The following is a 12,597-nucleotide window of genomic DNA, read 5'->3' as shown; positions in this document are numbered from 1 at the left end:
TGTGAGCCCAAAATAACCTTTTTCTCCTCTAAGTTGTTCTTGTCAGGCATTTTGATCACAGTAACAAGAAGCTAACATAGCCAGTCTGACACATCATATAAGCCAATTCCTTGTAATATGTATCTGTATGTGTACATGCATACATCACTATACGTGATCATCAGTCTCTTAATATTTCCAACTGGATTTGTATTCTTGGTTGAATCCTGACTGATACACCATTCCTATATCAACAGCCATATCAAAATATTATTCCATTAAAACCCAAACCAAATGTACTCTAAACTCAATGTGTGTTTACCCTGATTCTCCAGAATGCTCATGACCAACTTGACACCGTGCAACACAAGAGGATTGTGATGGAGCTGTAGTTAAAATGAAAAGTCTAAGTCAACTGCGGTTAAAATATACAAATTTTATTTCAAAAATATGACCCCGTGAAAAGACAGCTAGGGTCTTGGAAGGGACCCATTGCAAGTGAGTGGCCCTGAAAAGTAATCTTCTTTAGCTTTAGTACAGAGTGACTCTGAATGTCAGGAACAGTCTTGAGAGAGGTGCCACTCAGGGGACACCTGAGCAGAACGCTGAAGATGAGTAGAAAGTATCTTGGAGGAAAAAGAAAGGCAGAGATGGACGCTAGATAGAGGACAAACTTGAGCAAAGTCACTGGACTGAGAAATAGCTGGGCATAAAATGGGAGGACCAAGAGGTGGTCGGGAACTAGAGCGTGGGGTTCACACTCAAATATTAACAGGAGTCATTTTTCTGTGAGGTCCTCCCTCTAGCTAATCTGCATTCAGAGCACCCTGATGTGGTATTCGGCTCTACCCATGTAACCCCACCAAAGAGACTCCATGTGTCTCTACATAATCAAACTTGCATGATGTGCTATCTGGTCTCATTTAAAAGGTGCCAAGAATAATACTCCTTTAAACTCAGATATTCAAATCTCAGGCCATGATTTTACCCTAGTAGATAAATGATGAATTAGACTCAGATACACCCCAGAAATTTAGATCCTATAACTATGGGATGCATAGAACAATTTTCTTCGTAACAAAATAGGAGGTAGAAAATTCTATCTTAATTTGGAAACATTTGTATTAATAAGAACATAAAGCACCTATATGAGTGAGAATTTATTCTCTGCTGACATATTACGGAAAAACAATTTTGTTAACCGTGAGTGTTCTTATGCACATTGTAATTACCTGGGCTTTCCCCCAGGCAGTTAGATCAGAACCTGGAAGTGGGATTCAGGCAACACAGTAGAGTAAGCAAACAGAAACTTGGGTGATTCTTCTATTGGATAACCAAGGTCTATGATTTGACTGTGTCCCCTACAAAATGCAGGTGTTGAAAGTCACTGAAATAGTACTGACAGTTGGGCCTTTAAGAAGTGATTAGGCAAAGAGGATTTATTTGTGAATGTATTTAAGGTTCAATAAGAGGCGACAGGAGATTTTCAGTTCTATTGCCTTTCTGCCTCTCGGCATGTGAGGACAGCTTTCTTTCCCTCTGGGGCATGCAGGTGAGAGGTCCCTCTCAAGATGTTAGAGCCTTGAACATGAACTTAGCCTTCAAAATTGTGAGAAATTAAGTTTTGCTGTTCTTTATAAATTGCCCAGTCTGTGGTATTCTCTTAAAGCAGCACAAAGCAACAAAGACATGAAGAAAAAAAAATGTTAAATAGTACTAGCTTGAAGGTATTAATTATTCCTCAGGATTCCCCATTAGGTCAAACTCTTGGGAACATGAGCATAGTAATATCTCCCACAGTTATGGGAGAGCAGTTGGTAAATTTCCTGCTGTAGAATAGCTTCTCATAATGTAATCATTTTTTAGGAGAAGTTATGACCAAAAATTGCCACATTATAATTTCCCTTTTCATACTTCTGGTTTTTCTTAGGGAGTTGATATTGTGTCCAAATATCAAATAAGAAAATTTCCTTAGGACATTGTTTTTGGTTAAACCTCAATAGATATTATCATAAAAAATGTATCAAGAGACTATTTCAACAGGAAATTTCACCCAAACCACTGAACTGCATACCAGGAACATGCCTTTTGGTGTTAGCATTTCTTTAACATCATGTGAACAGTATTTTTCATTTGGACAGGAAGCTTCTTTAAAGGAAAGTGACACTGACTTCAGAAAGATTCCCGAACCAGCAGAAGATCCTGACTGTACTGTGGTGGCCTTAAAATATTAGCATTATTCATGGTGGCTCTACCTGATTAGGCTTTGGCAACCATTATTGATCACATTGACTAGCCCTGAAGGATGAGTGACAATCTTTCCTATCACGACTTTCCCTTTAGGGGTCTGATTATAGTTTCTGTGCACACAGTTCCCTGGGAGTTTTAAAGAACCCTATAAAGTAACACAGATTATTTTTTTCCTGTTGATTCAATATTTTTTCTTTAAAGGCAAGAAAGTTCAAATTCTCTGGGTCTGTCTTTGATTCCTGGTCTAAGCAGGAGTTCTCAAATTTTGCTGGGTCTAAGAGCCACATGAGCTTGTTCAAAACTCATTTCTATCTGGATTCATGCTTGTATTTCTGATTAAATAGACCTGCATGAGAGTCTTGAAATCTACATCTCAGTAGACATCTCAGGAGATTGAGGTGTGCAGTCTTAGACTATGACTTTGATGAGCACTCTATTTTGGAGTCATGTTGTATTGAAACAGAATTTTCCCAAAGGAAATCTAACATAATCCATGTCCAAGAGCACAGGCATTAACTAAAACTACAGCTTCTCTATTCTTTCTGTTTATTAACTAAGAACCATAGAGACTAAAATCCACTTTTGTACTTGCTATAGTTTGGATCTCAAATGTCTACAAAGACTCATGTGTTAAAAACTTGGTCCCAGGCTGGTGCTATTGGAAAGTGATGGAACCTTTGGGAGGTGGCCTTGTAGGAAGTCCTTAGGTCATTGGGTATGTGCACTTGGAGGGGACTGTGGGACTCGAGCCCTTTCTCTTCCTCTTTGCTCACTGGATCATGATGTAAGCGATCTTGCTCTGTTGTGCACCTCTGTTATCAAGTGCTTGCTATCACACCACCAGAAACAATGGGTCTTCTTAATCATGGACTGGAACCTCTAAAACCATGAGTCAAAATCACCTTTTCTTTTTATAAGCTTATTGACTCAGATATGTTATTATAGTGATGGAGAGCTAACACGGTACTTCCCCCCATACTCTCTTCTAGGTGCTATACTCTCCCCGCATCTCCTTCACTAGCACCATTGAGGAGTATGTACATGTAAATATTTGCCTTATTTGTCTAATCTTGGAATATGAACCCCAGGAAAGGAAGGGCCAAACATTCTGTAGTCCTGGTAAGAACCTAGATCTTCGTGAAAGAACCATTTTTCTGGGCTGTGAACCATTTTTCTCTTGGTGAAAACACACCAAGAGAGTGTTTTCACCATAGAGATGTACCCCACGAAAATGCCAGGCTCCTTGGATCAGCGTTTGCTCATCTTCTAAAAGGAAGTAAAGTGGAAACCTCTAATGCTTGTGACTGTCATAATTTAGTAATCCAGCTTTATTCTCTTTAGAAAAGATATGGCAGATGAAACAAATGATATCAGCTTGTTTGAGAAAAAAAAACACCAAGGATATTTTGAAGGGGATTCGGTCTCTTCTTACTCAGTTTTTTTGAAAATCAGAGTATCACTTGGATATAATTGTAATGGGGGAACTGGTTACCTATCATATCCTAGACACACTTGCATGTAACCAAATGGGATTCCACATAATCCTGAAGTGCTCTGTTGATTGGCATGTGCCACCTCAAGGTTGATGCTGAAACTCAAAGGCTCTGACTCTTGAGCTGATGGGGACAGAGAAAGAGGGGAATTTAAAGTTTCCAGCAGAGAAGAAGGGAGGTTATGTGGTGATAGTCTGTAGGAATCTACTTCTCTGAATATGACAGTTTGTCTGACTGGCAAGGTTTGATTTCATCAGAAAAGTTCTGAGCTAAGAGATGGGCCACACTTTCATAGTTTCTGTGCCTTTTGTGTTATTGAGTTTGAGTCTTACAAGAAGTTCTGATTTGATGTGGCCATGCCAGGATTCTCTCAGGTGTTGCCATGTATCAATAGGCTATAATGAGAGATGAATTATTCAAGAAATGCTTTTGTGGGAAGTGTCTGTTCCTATATTGTATATGCCAGGCTACTTCTGCTGTGAGCCACATAGATGGCAACCTGGCTGGATGCACCTGCTACTAGTCTCAGGCACCTGTAATATATGTATTATGAAGTAGATACTGGGTCTCTTGTCTTCACTCCATGCAGGGCCATGCCTCATCCGGTGTAGACACACAGCCAAACTAGCAGAACATGAAGAAAACAGGCACGGCTGGGACTCCAGCCTGAGCAGCTGACTTAACTCCACTGCCAAGCAGAAAAGAAGCTGGCACAATTTCTGAGGAGTCTCAGCCAACGGGTGCTTCTGAAACCATGGCTTTCCTCTGAGCTTCCCCTCAGGATGTGTATAGGTCTTGGGCTTATTTTGCTTCTTTCTTGTTCTTTCTTGAAAGCCAGATTCCTTCTCCAAAAGGCAGCAAAATCTCAGGGTTTTCCACGTGGGTAGAAAGGAGTCTGGAGAACAAGCCTGGAGAGCCAGACAGGATCAGGTAACCCTTCCTGATGTTGACCCTTGCATTGTCCAAGCCACTGTGTTCCTTTGGACTGTCTTCAACCAAGTGTAGTCCAGCGTGCCAAGCCTCAGGATATCAAAGAACTGCTTACAAAACACTTGTTCCTTCACAGGAAACAGAATGAGTCAGCCAAGAAGTTATACCTGCCAACACAGGCTAAGACAAAAACCAAAAAAAGCCCAAGGACCATGAAAGTGCTCTTGGTTGAAAGAGTCACAATGTCTCCAACAATTTCTATTCTCTGCCTTGGGATGATAGCTGCCACCCATCCCAAGGAACACACACACACACACACACACACACACACACACACAAGAATAACAGAGAAAAATGTGGTATTTCAAGAACTATCACAGGCACAACACCTGGGCAGCTAACAAAATCTATAACTCATGCATTTTTTATTTTAGTTCTGACATTTTTTTAGCTCACATCTTCAACCAATGACATTTCAGTTTCCCCTGCATCTGATATTGAAGCATCAAGTTGTAAAATGTAAACAGCCAAAACAGAATAGCAACAACAATGTAAACTTTGAGCTTAAAAGCTGTTGCCAGGTCCTTGTCAAGGGCACCTGGTCAGATATATGTTGTCCTCCTAAACATACAGATTATAACATCAAACTCCAGAAACATTTGACTCATTTGCAAAGGGTATCACCCTAGTGACTAGTGTCTCTATCAGGCCATTCTGTAGTTAGCACAGAAAATAATACCATGTCCATTTGGTTGAGCTTTGGGACCTAAATCACAGTCACAGGAATGATCAATGCTGTCACCCGATGGATTCATCTCTTAGACATTGATCACTACCAAGACTTGAAGAGTTGAATCTATAGCATACATGGCACCTGCCCTGACGGAGTTGAAGGACCGGTGTCACATAAATACCTTACAACTTTCAACAAGGAGTTTGAGATATATGCTAACTATCAATGAAAGAAATATTTGGTGTTGAAATTATACTCGCCACTGTATTGGCAGAGTATAAAAGGATGCTTGAGATCCCAACAACAAATCCAAGACAGCACGGATACTTTGAGCAATATCTGCACCATGTCATTAAAGTTTCTGAATGGAACTTGATAGCTTTCCCCTTGGTGGTCCTCTTCATTCCTATTTCCACATTGATCATTAAAAGCTACAAGTAGGACTATACCTAACAGAGCACTTAATTAATAGATCACATCCAGAAAGATTATGGAGTCATTGGAATGACATTTACACAAAGGGCTACTTCTGAATTCAATGTGTTTGAAAGTCTTGGGAATTCTTCTCTTTCAATCTGGAAATCTAAAACAAGCGGTGTTTTATCAATTATTCTGATGCCATTTAAAAGAAATCCAGATTATAAAAAGACTTGTGAAATTAATTTCATTATTCTTAAAGAATTATCCTTTCTCTTTTCAAGAAAAAAAAAAGTCATGATGTTGACTAGAAAGAGGCAGAAATTCCATCAGTCTGGCCAGTTCATTGTGAACTTTATTTTTATTTCTTTTTTTTTAATTTAGCTTTTAATTTTTTACAAACTGCATTTTGATTCATTGTACACAAATGGGGTACATCATTTCTTTTCTATGGTTGTACACAATGTAGATTCATACCATTCCTGTAATCATACATGTACATAGGCTAATGATGTCTGTCTCAGTCCACCATTTTTTATACCCTCCTCCCTCTCATTTCCTTCTACATATTCTAAAGTTCCCCCATTCTTCTCTCCCTCCCCACCCCCCACCCCCATTATATATCATTGTCCACTTATCAGGGAAAACATTTGGCCTTTGGTTTTTTGGGCTTGGCTTATTTCACTTAGCATGATATTCTTCAATTCCATCCATTTATTGGCAAATGCCATAATATTATTCTTCTTTATGGCTGAATTGTGTATATATACCAGTTTCTTTAGCCATCATCCATTGAAGGGCATCTAGGTTGGTTCCACAATCTAGCTATTGTGAACTGAGCTGCTATAAACACTGATGTGGCTGTGTTACTGTTGTTTGCTGATTTTAGGTCCTTTGGGTATAAACCGAGGAGTGGGATAACTGGGTCAAAAGGTGGGTCCATTCCAAGTTTTCTGAGGATTCTTCATACTGCTTTCCAGAGTGGCTGCACTAATTTGCAACTCCACCAGCAATGTAAAAGTGTGCCTTTTTCCCACATCCATGCCAACATCTATTATTGTTTGTGTTCTTGATAATGGCCATTCTAATTGGAGTAAGATGAAATCTTAGAGTTGCTTTAATTTGCATTTCTCTAATTACTAGAGATGTTGAACACTTTTCCATACATTTATTAATTGCCTGTCTTCTTCTGTAAAGTGTCTGTCCAGTGAACTTGTTTTTATTGTGTCATTTTTCAACATCAGATTTTTTATTTTTTTAATTAATTTTTAAATTAGTGCAGTATAATTGTACATAATAGGGGCATATATTATAACTATATTTATACATGCATATAACATAATTTGGTCAATTTCACTTCCTAGTACTCTTTCCCTCTCCTCCTCCCTCCCCTGGTCCCCTTCCTCTACTCTGCTGGTCTCCCTTCTAATTTCAACACCATCAAATTTAAAGAGAATCCTGTGGATCTTAATTAAAAAGGAAATCCTTGAGTGGAATTATTTTTCACAGTGGATTCAGTCCATTAAGATGAAGAACTAACCTCTGTAGTTAGAGTTGAGCAATTCCTCCCCAACAACAACTGTATCTTCAGCCCCTTCATATTAGGGTTATTTGGGGATAGTTGGTGATCTCCCATGGACTTAGCACATGGGAGAACAGCCTCGATAGTATAGATCTTCGTTTTCCCCACAAACTATAGTAGTAATTTTCACATACCACATTCAAAATGTGTGCTTATATAAGTAAATCATTATTTATTAAAGATTTTTTAGAAATCATTTCTCAAATATTGTTAAGGGAACCATTTCTTCAAATAAATGGTAAAGACAACTTTGATTCCCTAACATTAACCATTCTGGGATTATTTATTTTAAAATCTGTATTTTCTTCCATATCCCAAGCCAGTAGCTAGAATCTTAGTATTCTTTTGCCTCCAGAGTTTTTGCACAGAGAAGGCAGAACTGATTGGTATCAAAGGCTCCTTCTGTCTTTTGTAAGAGCCAATTTTCATCAAAAAGATGCCAGGGGTCCTTGAAGATGAGAGGAGAGAAGAAAGCACTTTTGAGAGAAAAGAGGAATAAGGAATATGTCACTGACAAGGGCATGGGGTCATCTGGGGACTAGAAAGTTACCCGCAGTACTGAAGCAGTGGCCTAGATAACAAGGCCTCAGAGGGGACCGAAAACCAGGCAAAAAGGTTTCCAGCCTCAGTAAAGATTCTGAGACCCCCACAGGCAGAGTGGAAATAGCAAGAGCAGTGAACAAAAGCAGACACAGGAATTGGAATGAGAGACCTCTTAGCAATCACCAGAGCGCAGCACAGATTCAGGGCTTCCCTGGTGTTTGACCCAGGACTTTGGTTCTACTTTAGGATGGAATTTCTCTCCAACCAACCTCCATGGAGGCTCAGAGTTGGACTGAAGTTGATAAAAGCAAATAAAGAGAAACCATGTTTCTCTCACACACACCTTTACTACTCTAATTTTCTGGCAATAGCACTGTACCTATTGACTGATAGACATAGCCATTTGGAAAAGGAATGGTTTTCTCAATACTAGATAGATGGGTTTAGCCAAGTGACTGCAAAGCAAGTTCTACTTCCTCAGTGACATACTACTGAAATGTCCTCTTGGGAAAACTGGTGGACCAACTTGAGGTTCCATAGTGTGCTGCTTTTGCCCACCTCTGGCTCTCATTTTATCTTCACTAAACTGGCACCTTCTGCTGCCAGTCCTGCCTTTCCTCCAACTTAGGAATTCCGTTCATTCATAGCCATCCTCTGATTCTACCTTTATCAGTAGATTCTGAAAAGCTTGATTTGTATCCACTTTTTTTTCAAACTGGGTAATGTCAGATACAGCTAAGTGGCTCTATTACAGTAGACAGCTCACAGTGCTATCAAGCACAAGGCTAGATGCTCGGATACAAAGATGATTAAGACCCAGGCCCCATTAATGGGTAAGAACAGATATAAATGTATTAATTACCATAAAAACAAAGTATTATAGGACATATGTGATGGAGGTTCTACCACCAGGGGGAATCATGGGAGGCTTTCCAAAGGAAGTTGTATTTAAGCTGGAACCTAAAATAGAGAGTGGAGAAAGGACCACTGCAGTCTGGGATAAGTGTAGTGTCATAGAAGCAAAAGAAGGTGACTTTGGAGAAGGAGCCAAAAGGAGAGAGACTAGTGGGGGATGTTCTTTGAGAATGACACAGTAGAACTTGGATAATAATTGGGTGTGAAAGTCCCATTAGCTGAGCGTCTGGATGTGCAAAACCCCAAAAGGTCCCAGGGACAGATGCCCTTCTATTTTAAAAATGAAACAAGGAAGAATCAGAGGTCCTTTAAGAAGTCCTACTTGGAGCAGGTGCTCTGTTTCTCAGTTCTGTGGGACTCCACGGCTGCCATAGCCCAATTTAAGGCCTGTGGTTTTAAAATTCGGTTTCAAAGGAGGACCCTCAGCTCCACAAACAATATAACATAATTTCCAAAACACAGGGACCACTCTTCTCAGGATTATAGATCAGAGTACCCTCTAGGAACATTTTGGAAGAGTTTTGAGGCTAACACAAACCATCTATACAAAGAAAACTCTTTGGTTTAGTCCAATCTTCATTTTTTAAAAATTCTTTTTTTCCTGGCTATGTGAAATTATACATGTTTATATAGAAAACCTGGGAAGAATAAAACATAGAAGGAAAACCCTATGTATTTCATCCCTAAGAGGAAAAATATCATTTATACTTTATGATATACTATTTTGCCATGTATATATTTTACATAGTCATTATATAACATTAAATATAAATGATTAAAAAATGACATAGATAGCACAATCATTAGAAAGATTCATTTTTATACTGAGATCAAAATTTATTGAATAATAAACATTGAATAGTTTATTTGGTGGAAAGCTTGTCAATGCCAATAGTTTAAGTAATATAAATAATGTTAAATAATGTCAACTTATTCTTTCTTGGCAATATTTGAGTTCAAAGTTTTTTTTTAAATTGTCATTAGTTTAAAGCTATTCAAAAGAGAAATTTTAATCTTAAAAGCAGAATAAAGCATTAAACAGAGGTCTATTTTTCTAAAAACTTTCTGAAGATGGTGATATTTTTGGTTTGTGAAATAACATGTTTGGTTATATAAGTCTGTTTCCATTACTATAACAAAATATATGAGACAGGTTAACTTTATACAGATAAAAAGGTTTACTTAGCTCATAGTTCTGAGGGTTCAAAGCCCAAGATCAGAGGAACTCCATTGTTTTCAGTCTTTGGTAGGTTCTAGCAGTGACTGGCATCATGATGGTAAGATCACATGTAGGAGGAAGCAATCACATCTCAAATCAGGAAGCCAAAAGAGATTCACGGGTCAGGCTCACTCTAAAACTCAGGGATCCTAAGTGGCTACTTCAAAGTCTTCCAAGGCAGCTCACTTTGTCCTAAGGACCTATAAGGAGGCCCCACTTCTTAAAGGTTTCACACCATGTCCCTTCACCACCCCCCTGAGGATGAAGCTTCTAACAATGAACCCTTGGGGAGACCAACCACATCCAAACCATAGCAATGGTTATGGTTATCCTTAAATCTCAAACTATAATGAGTTCTTAATTTTAGGATCCAGCAAATTAAAAAATAAAAACAAAATTAAAAAGAAAATCCCCAATATTTTACATTAGTACTCAAGGTTCTGAAGAAATATTAGATAATAAATTAAATATTAATTAAATAAATCAAGAGACTATATCTCTTGATTGGTATTATTTACAGCTAATCCACGGGTCCTTTAACTCAAGTAAAGTTAGAGTGGTTAAGTGATGAAGAAATGTGAGAAGCTACATGTTCCCTCAGAAAAGAGTATGGGTGATAGTCTTTTAGAATGCGTGGTAATCTGATGACTCAAAATTCTCCACTCTTCTACCCTTGTACCATAAGGCGCCCAATAATGTCCTGCCTCTTGGTATTCATGTCCTATACCTTTTCATCTACTTGAGGATTGGTGGGATTCACTTCTAACAGTAAAATAAGGATGTCACTCTATGATTAGATTCCATCAGGTTACTAGCAACCATAGGAACTCAAAAGGGGGATGCTTGCCCAGTCAGACCATTATGGTTGGATATGAGATGTCCCCTGGAAGTTCATGTGTGAGACAATGAAGGAATGCTCAGAAGTGAAATGATTAGATTAGGAGACCCGTAACCTGATCAGGGTATCAATCCATTTGACGGATTAATAATTCGAATGGATTTCTTTTTTTTTTTTTTTTTTTTTTGGAGCTGGAGATTGAACCCAGGGCCTTGTGCTTATGGGGCGAGCACTCTACCAACTGAGCTATCTCCCCAGCCCCCGAATGGATTTCTGTACTGAGTGGTAACTGCAGGCAGGTCAGGAGTGGCTGGAGGAAGTAGTTCACTGTGTGACTGCAGCATTTGTGTTTTGTCCTTTGTGGTTGGCACACTCACTTCTTCTTTTTCTCTGTCTCTCTCCTGCTTCCTGGCTGCCATGAGCTGAGAAGATTCCTCTGCCACGTGTTCAGTCACGATGTTCTGTCTCACCTCAGTCCCAGAGCAAGAGTCAGCTGACCATGGACTGAGACCTCTGAAACTGTGAAGCCAAAATAAACTTTGCCTCTTCTAAATTGTCCTTGTCAGTTGTTTCGATCACAGCGATATAAGGCTGACAAACACATGGACCTTCTAAAGGATCTCCAACCCTGGTGACATCTGCATTGTGACCTTGTGACAGACCCTAAAGCAGAGGAGCCCATGGAGTTTTTTTGGACTTCTGATGCACTAAAACCGAGAGGAGCCACACATCTTGTTTGGAGTGAGCACATTTGTGTCAACTCATGATGCAGAGAAACAGCACAGGCCTTGTTCACACAGACATTCGCTCAAAGTGCCAGAAATGTGAAGTACAGCACCCACCATGCATGGTAACAGCAACTCTCCATTTCCCTCCGTCTCCTCTTGCCTGAAAATGTCACTTCAGAAAAAGCAAAAGAAAGAGATGACAAGACATATTGGTTGCCTCAGCTGTACCAGTGTTTGCATTTGGCTCAAACCAACAGAAAACTGGATGGAAATGATCTCATGGAGAAAGGGTTTATTGGTCTCACTCAGAATGCCAAGGGCTCATATAGAGCAACTTGGATCATACCTTATTCCATCTTCCTTCTCTGAAAGGTGAACTTTTGAAATGACTGGGAGTCATACCAAAGAGACTGACACAACATCATAATAGGAACAATGAACCACAAAATTAAACACATGGTCCAAATTACTTTAAAATAATAGGGACAGACCAAAAGATCACACATTATCTCTAGATCATCTTCCCTCCCACCCGAGTACTCTTGGGTATTTCCTGTTTTTGTTTTTGTTGTTGTGGTTGTTGTTTTACAGTTCTTATTTGTGATCATATGTGATTTTTATTCATAGAGCAAAAAATATTGTTTGAAAGTGGCATATAAAATTGATGGCTTTTGTTTCTTTTATCATTTTTACAATTAGCAGCTTCTAAATCAAAGACAACCCAAAGGGTTAAATTCAAAACAACTGACATTTCAAATTGTTGGAAATAATGGTAATTTGGCAGGGTCATAGAGACAGATGTATAATTGCAGCCCTGTAGGAGGCTGCCTTTTCAGTTGAATACTCTGTTTATACTCAGGGGAACAGTTTAGAGAAGGAATAATATTTGATTCAAGTGCCTGGTGATAAGTACCATTGGCAAGCATTCTAGAAGCGGGGAGCCTACGATTCTGTTTGTTGGAAGTTCTAC

General features: G+C 39.1%; 1 long non-coding RNA gene across 1 annotated transcript; it reads left to right on the top strand.

The window, feature by feature from the left end:
- Window positions 1–3,078: 3,078 nt before the first annotated feature.
- On the top strand, window positions 3,079–10,165 carry LOC306642215. Its single transcript, XR_013758425.1, has 3 exons — window positions 3,079–3,348; window positions 4,557–4,652; window positions 5,104–10,165. It is a non-coding gene; the product is annotated as an uncharacterized lncRNA (long non-coding RNA).
- Window positions 10,166–12,597: the final 2,432 nt, after the last annotated feature.

Source organism: Sciurus vulgaris (assembly GCF_902686455.1).
Source record: "Sciurus vulgaris genome assembly, chromosome: 12".
NCBI classification, from domain to species: Eukaryota; Metazoa; Chordata; class Mammalia; order Rodentia; family Sciuridae; genus Sciurus; species Sciurus vulgaris.
Note: the sequence above shows the minus strand (reverse complement) of the source record. Positions and strands in the feature narration are given on the sequence as shown.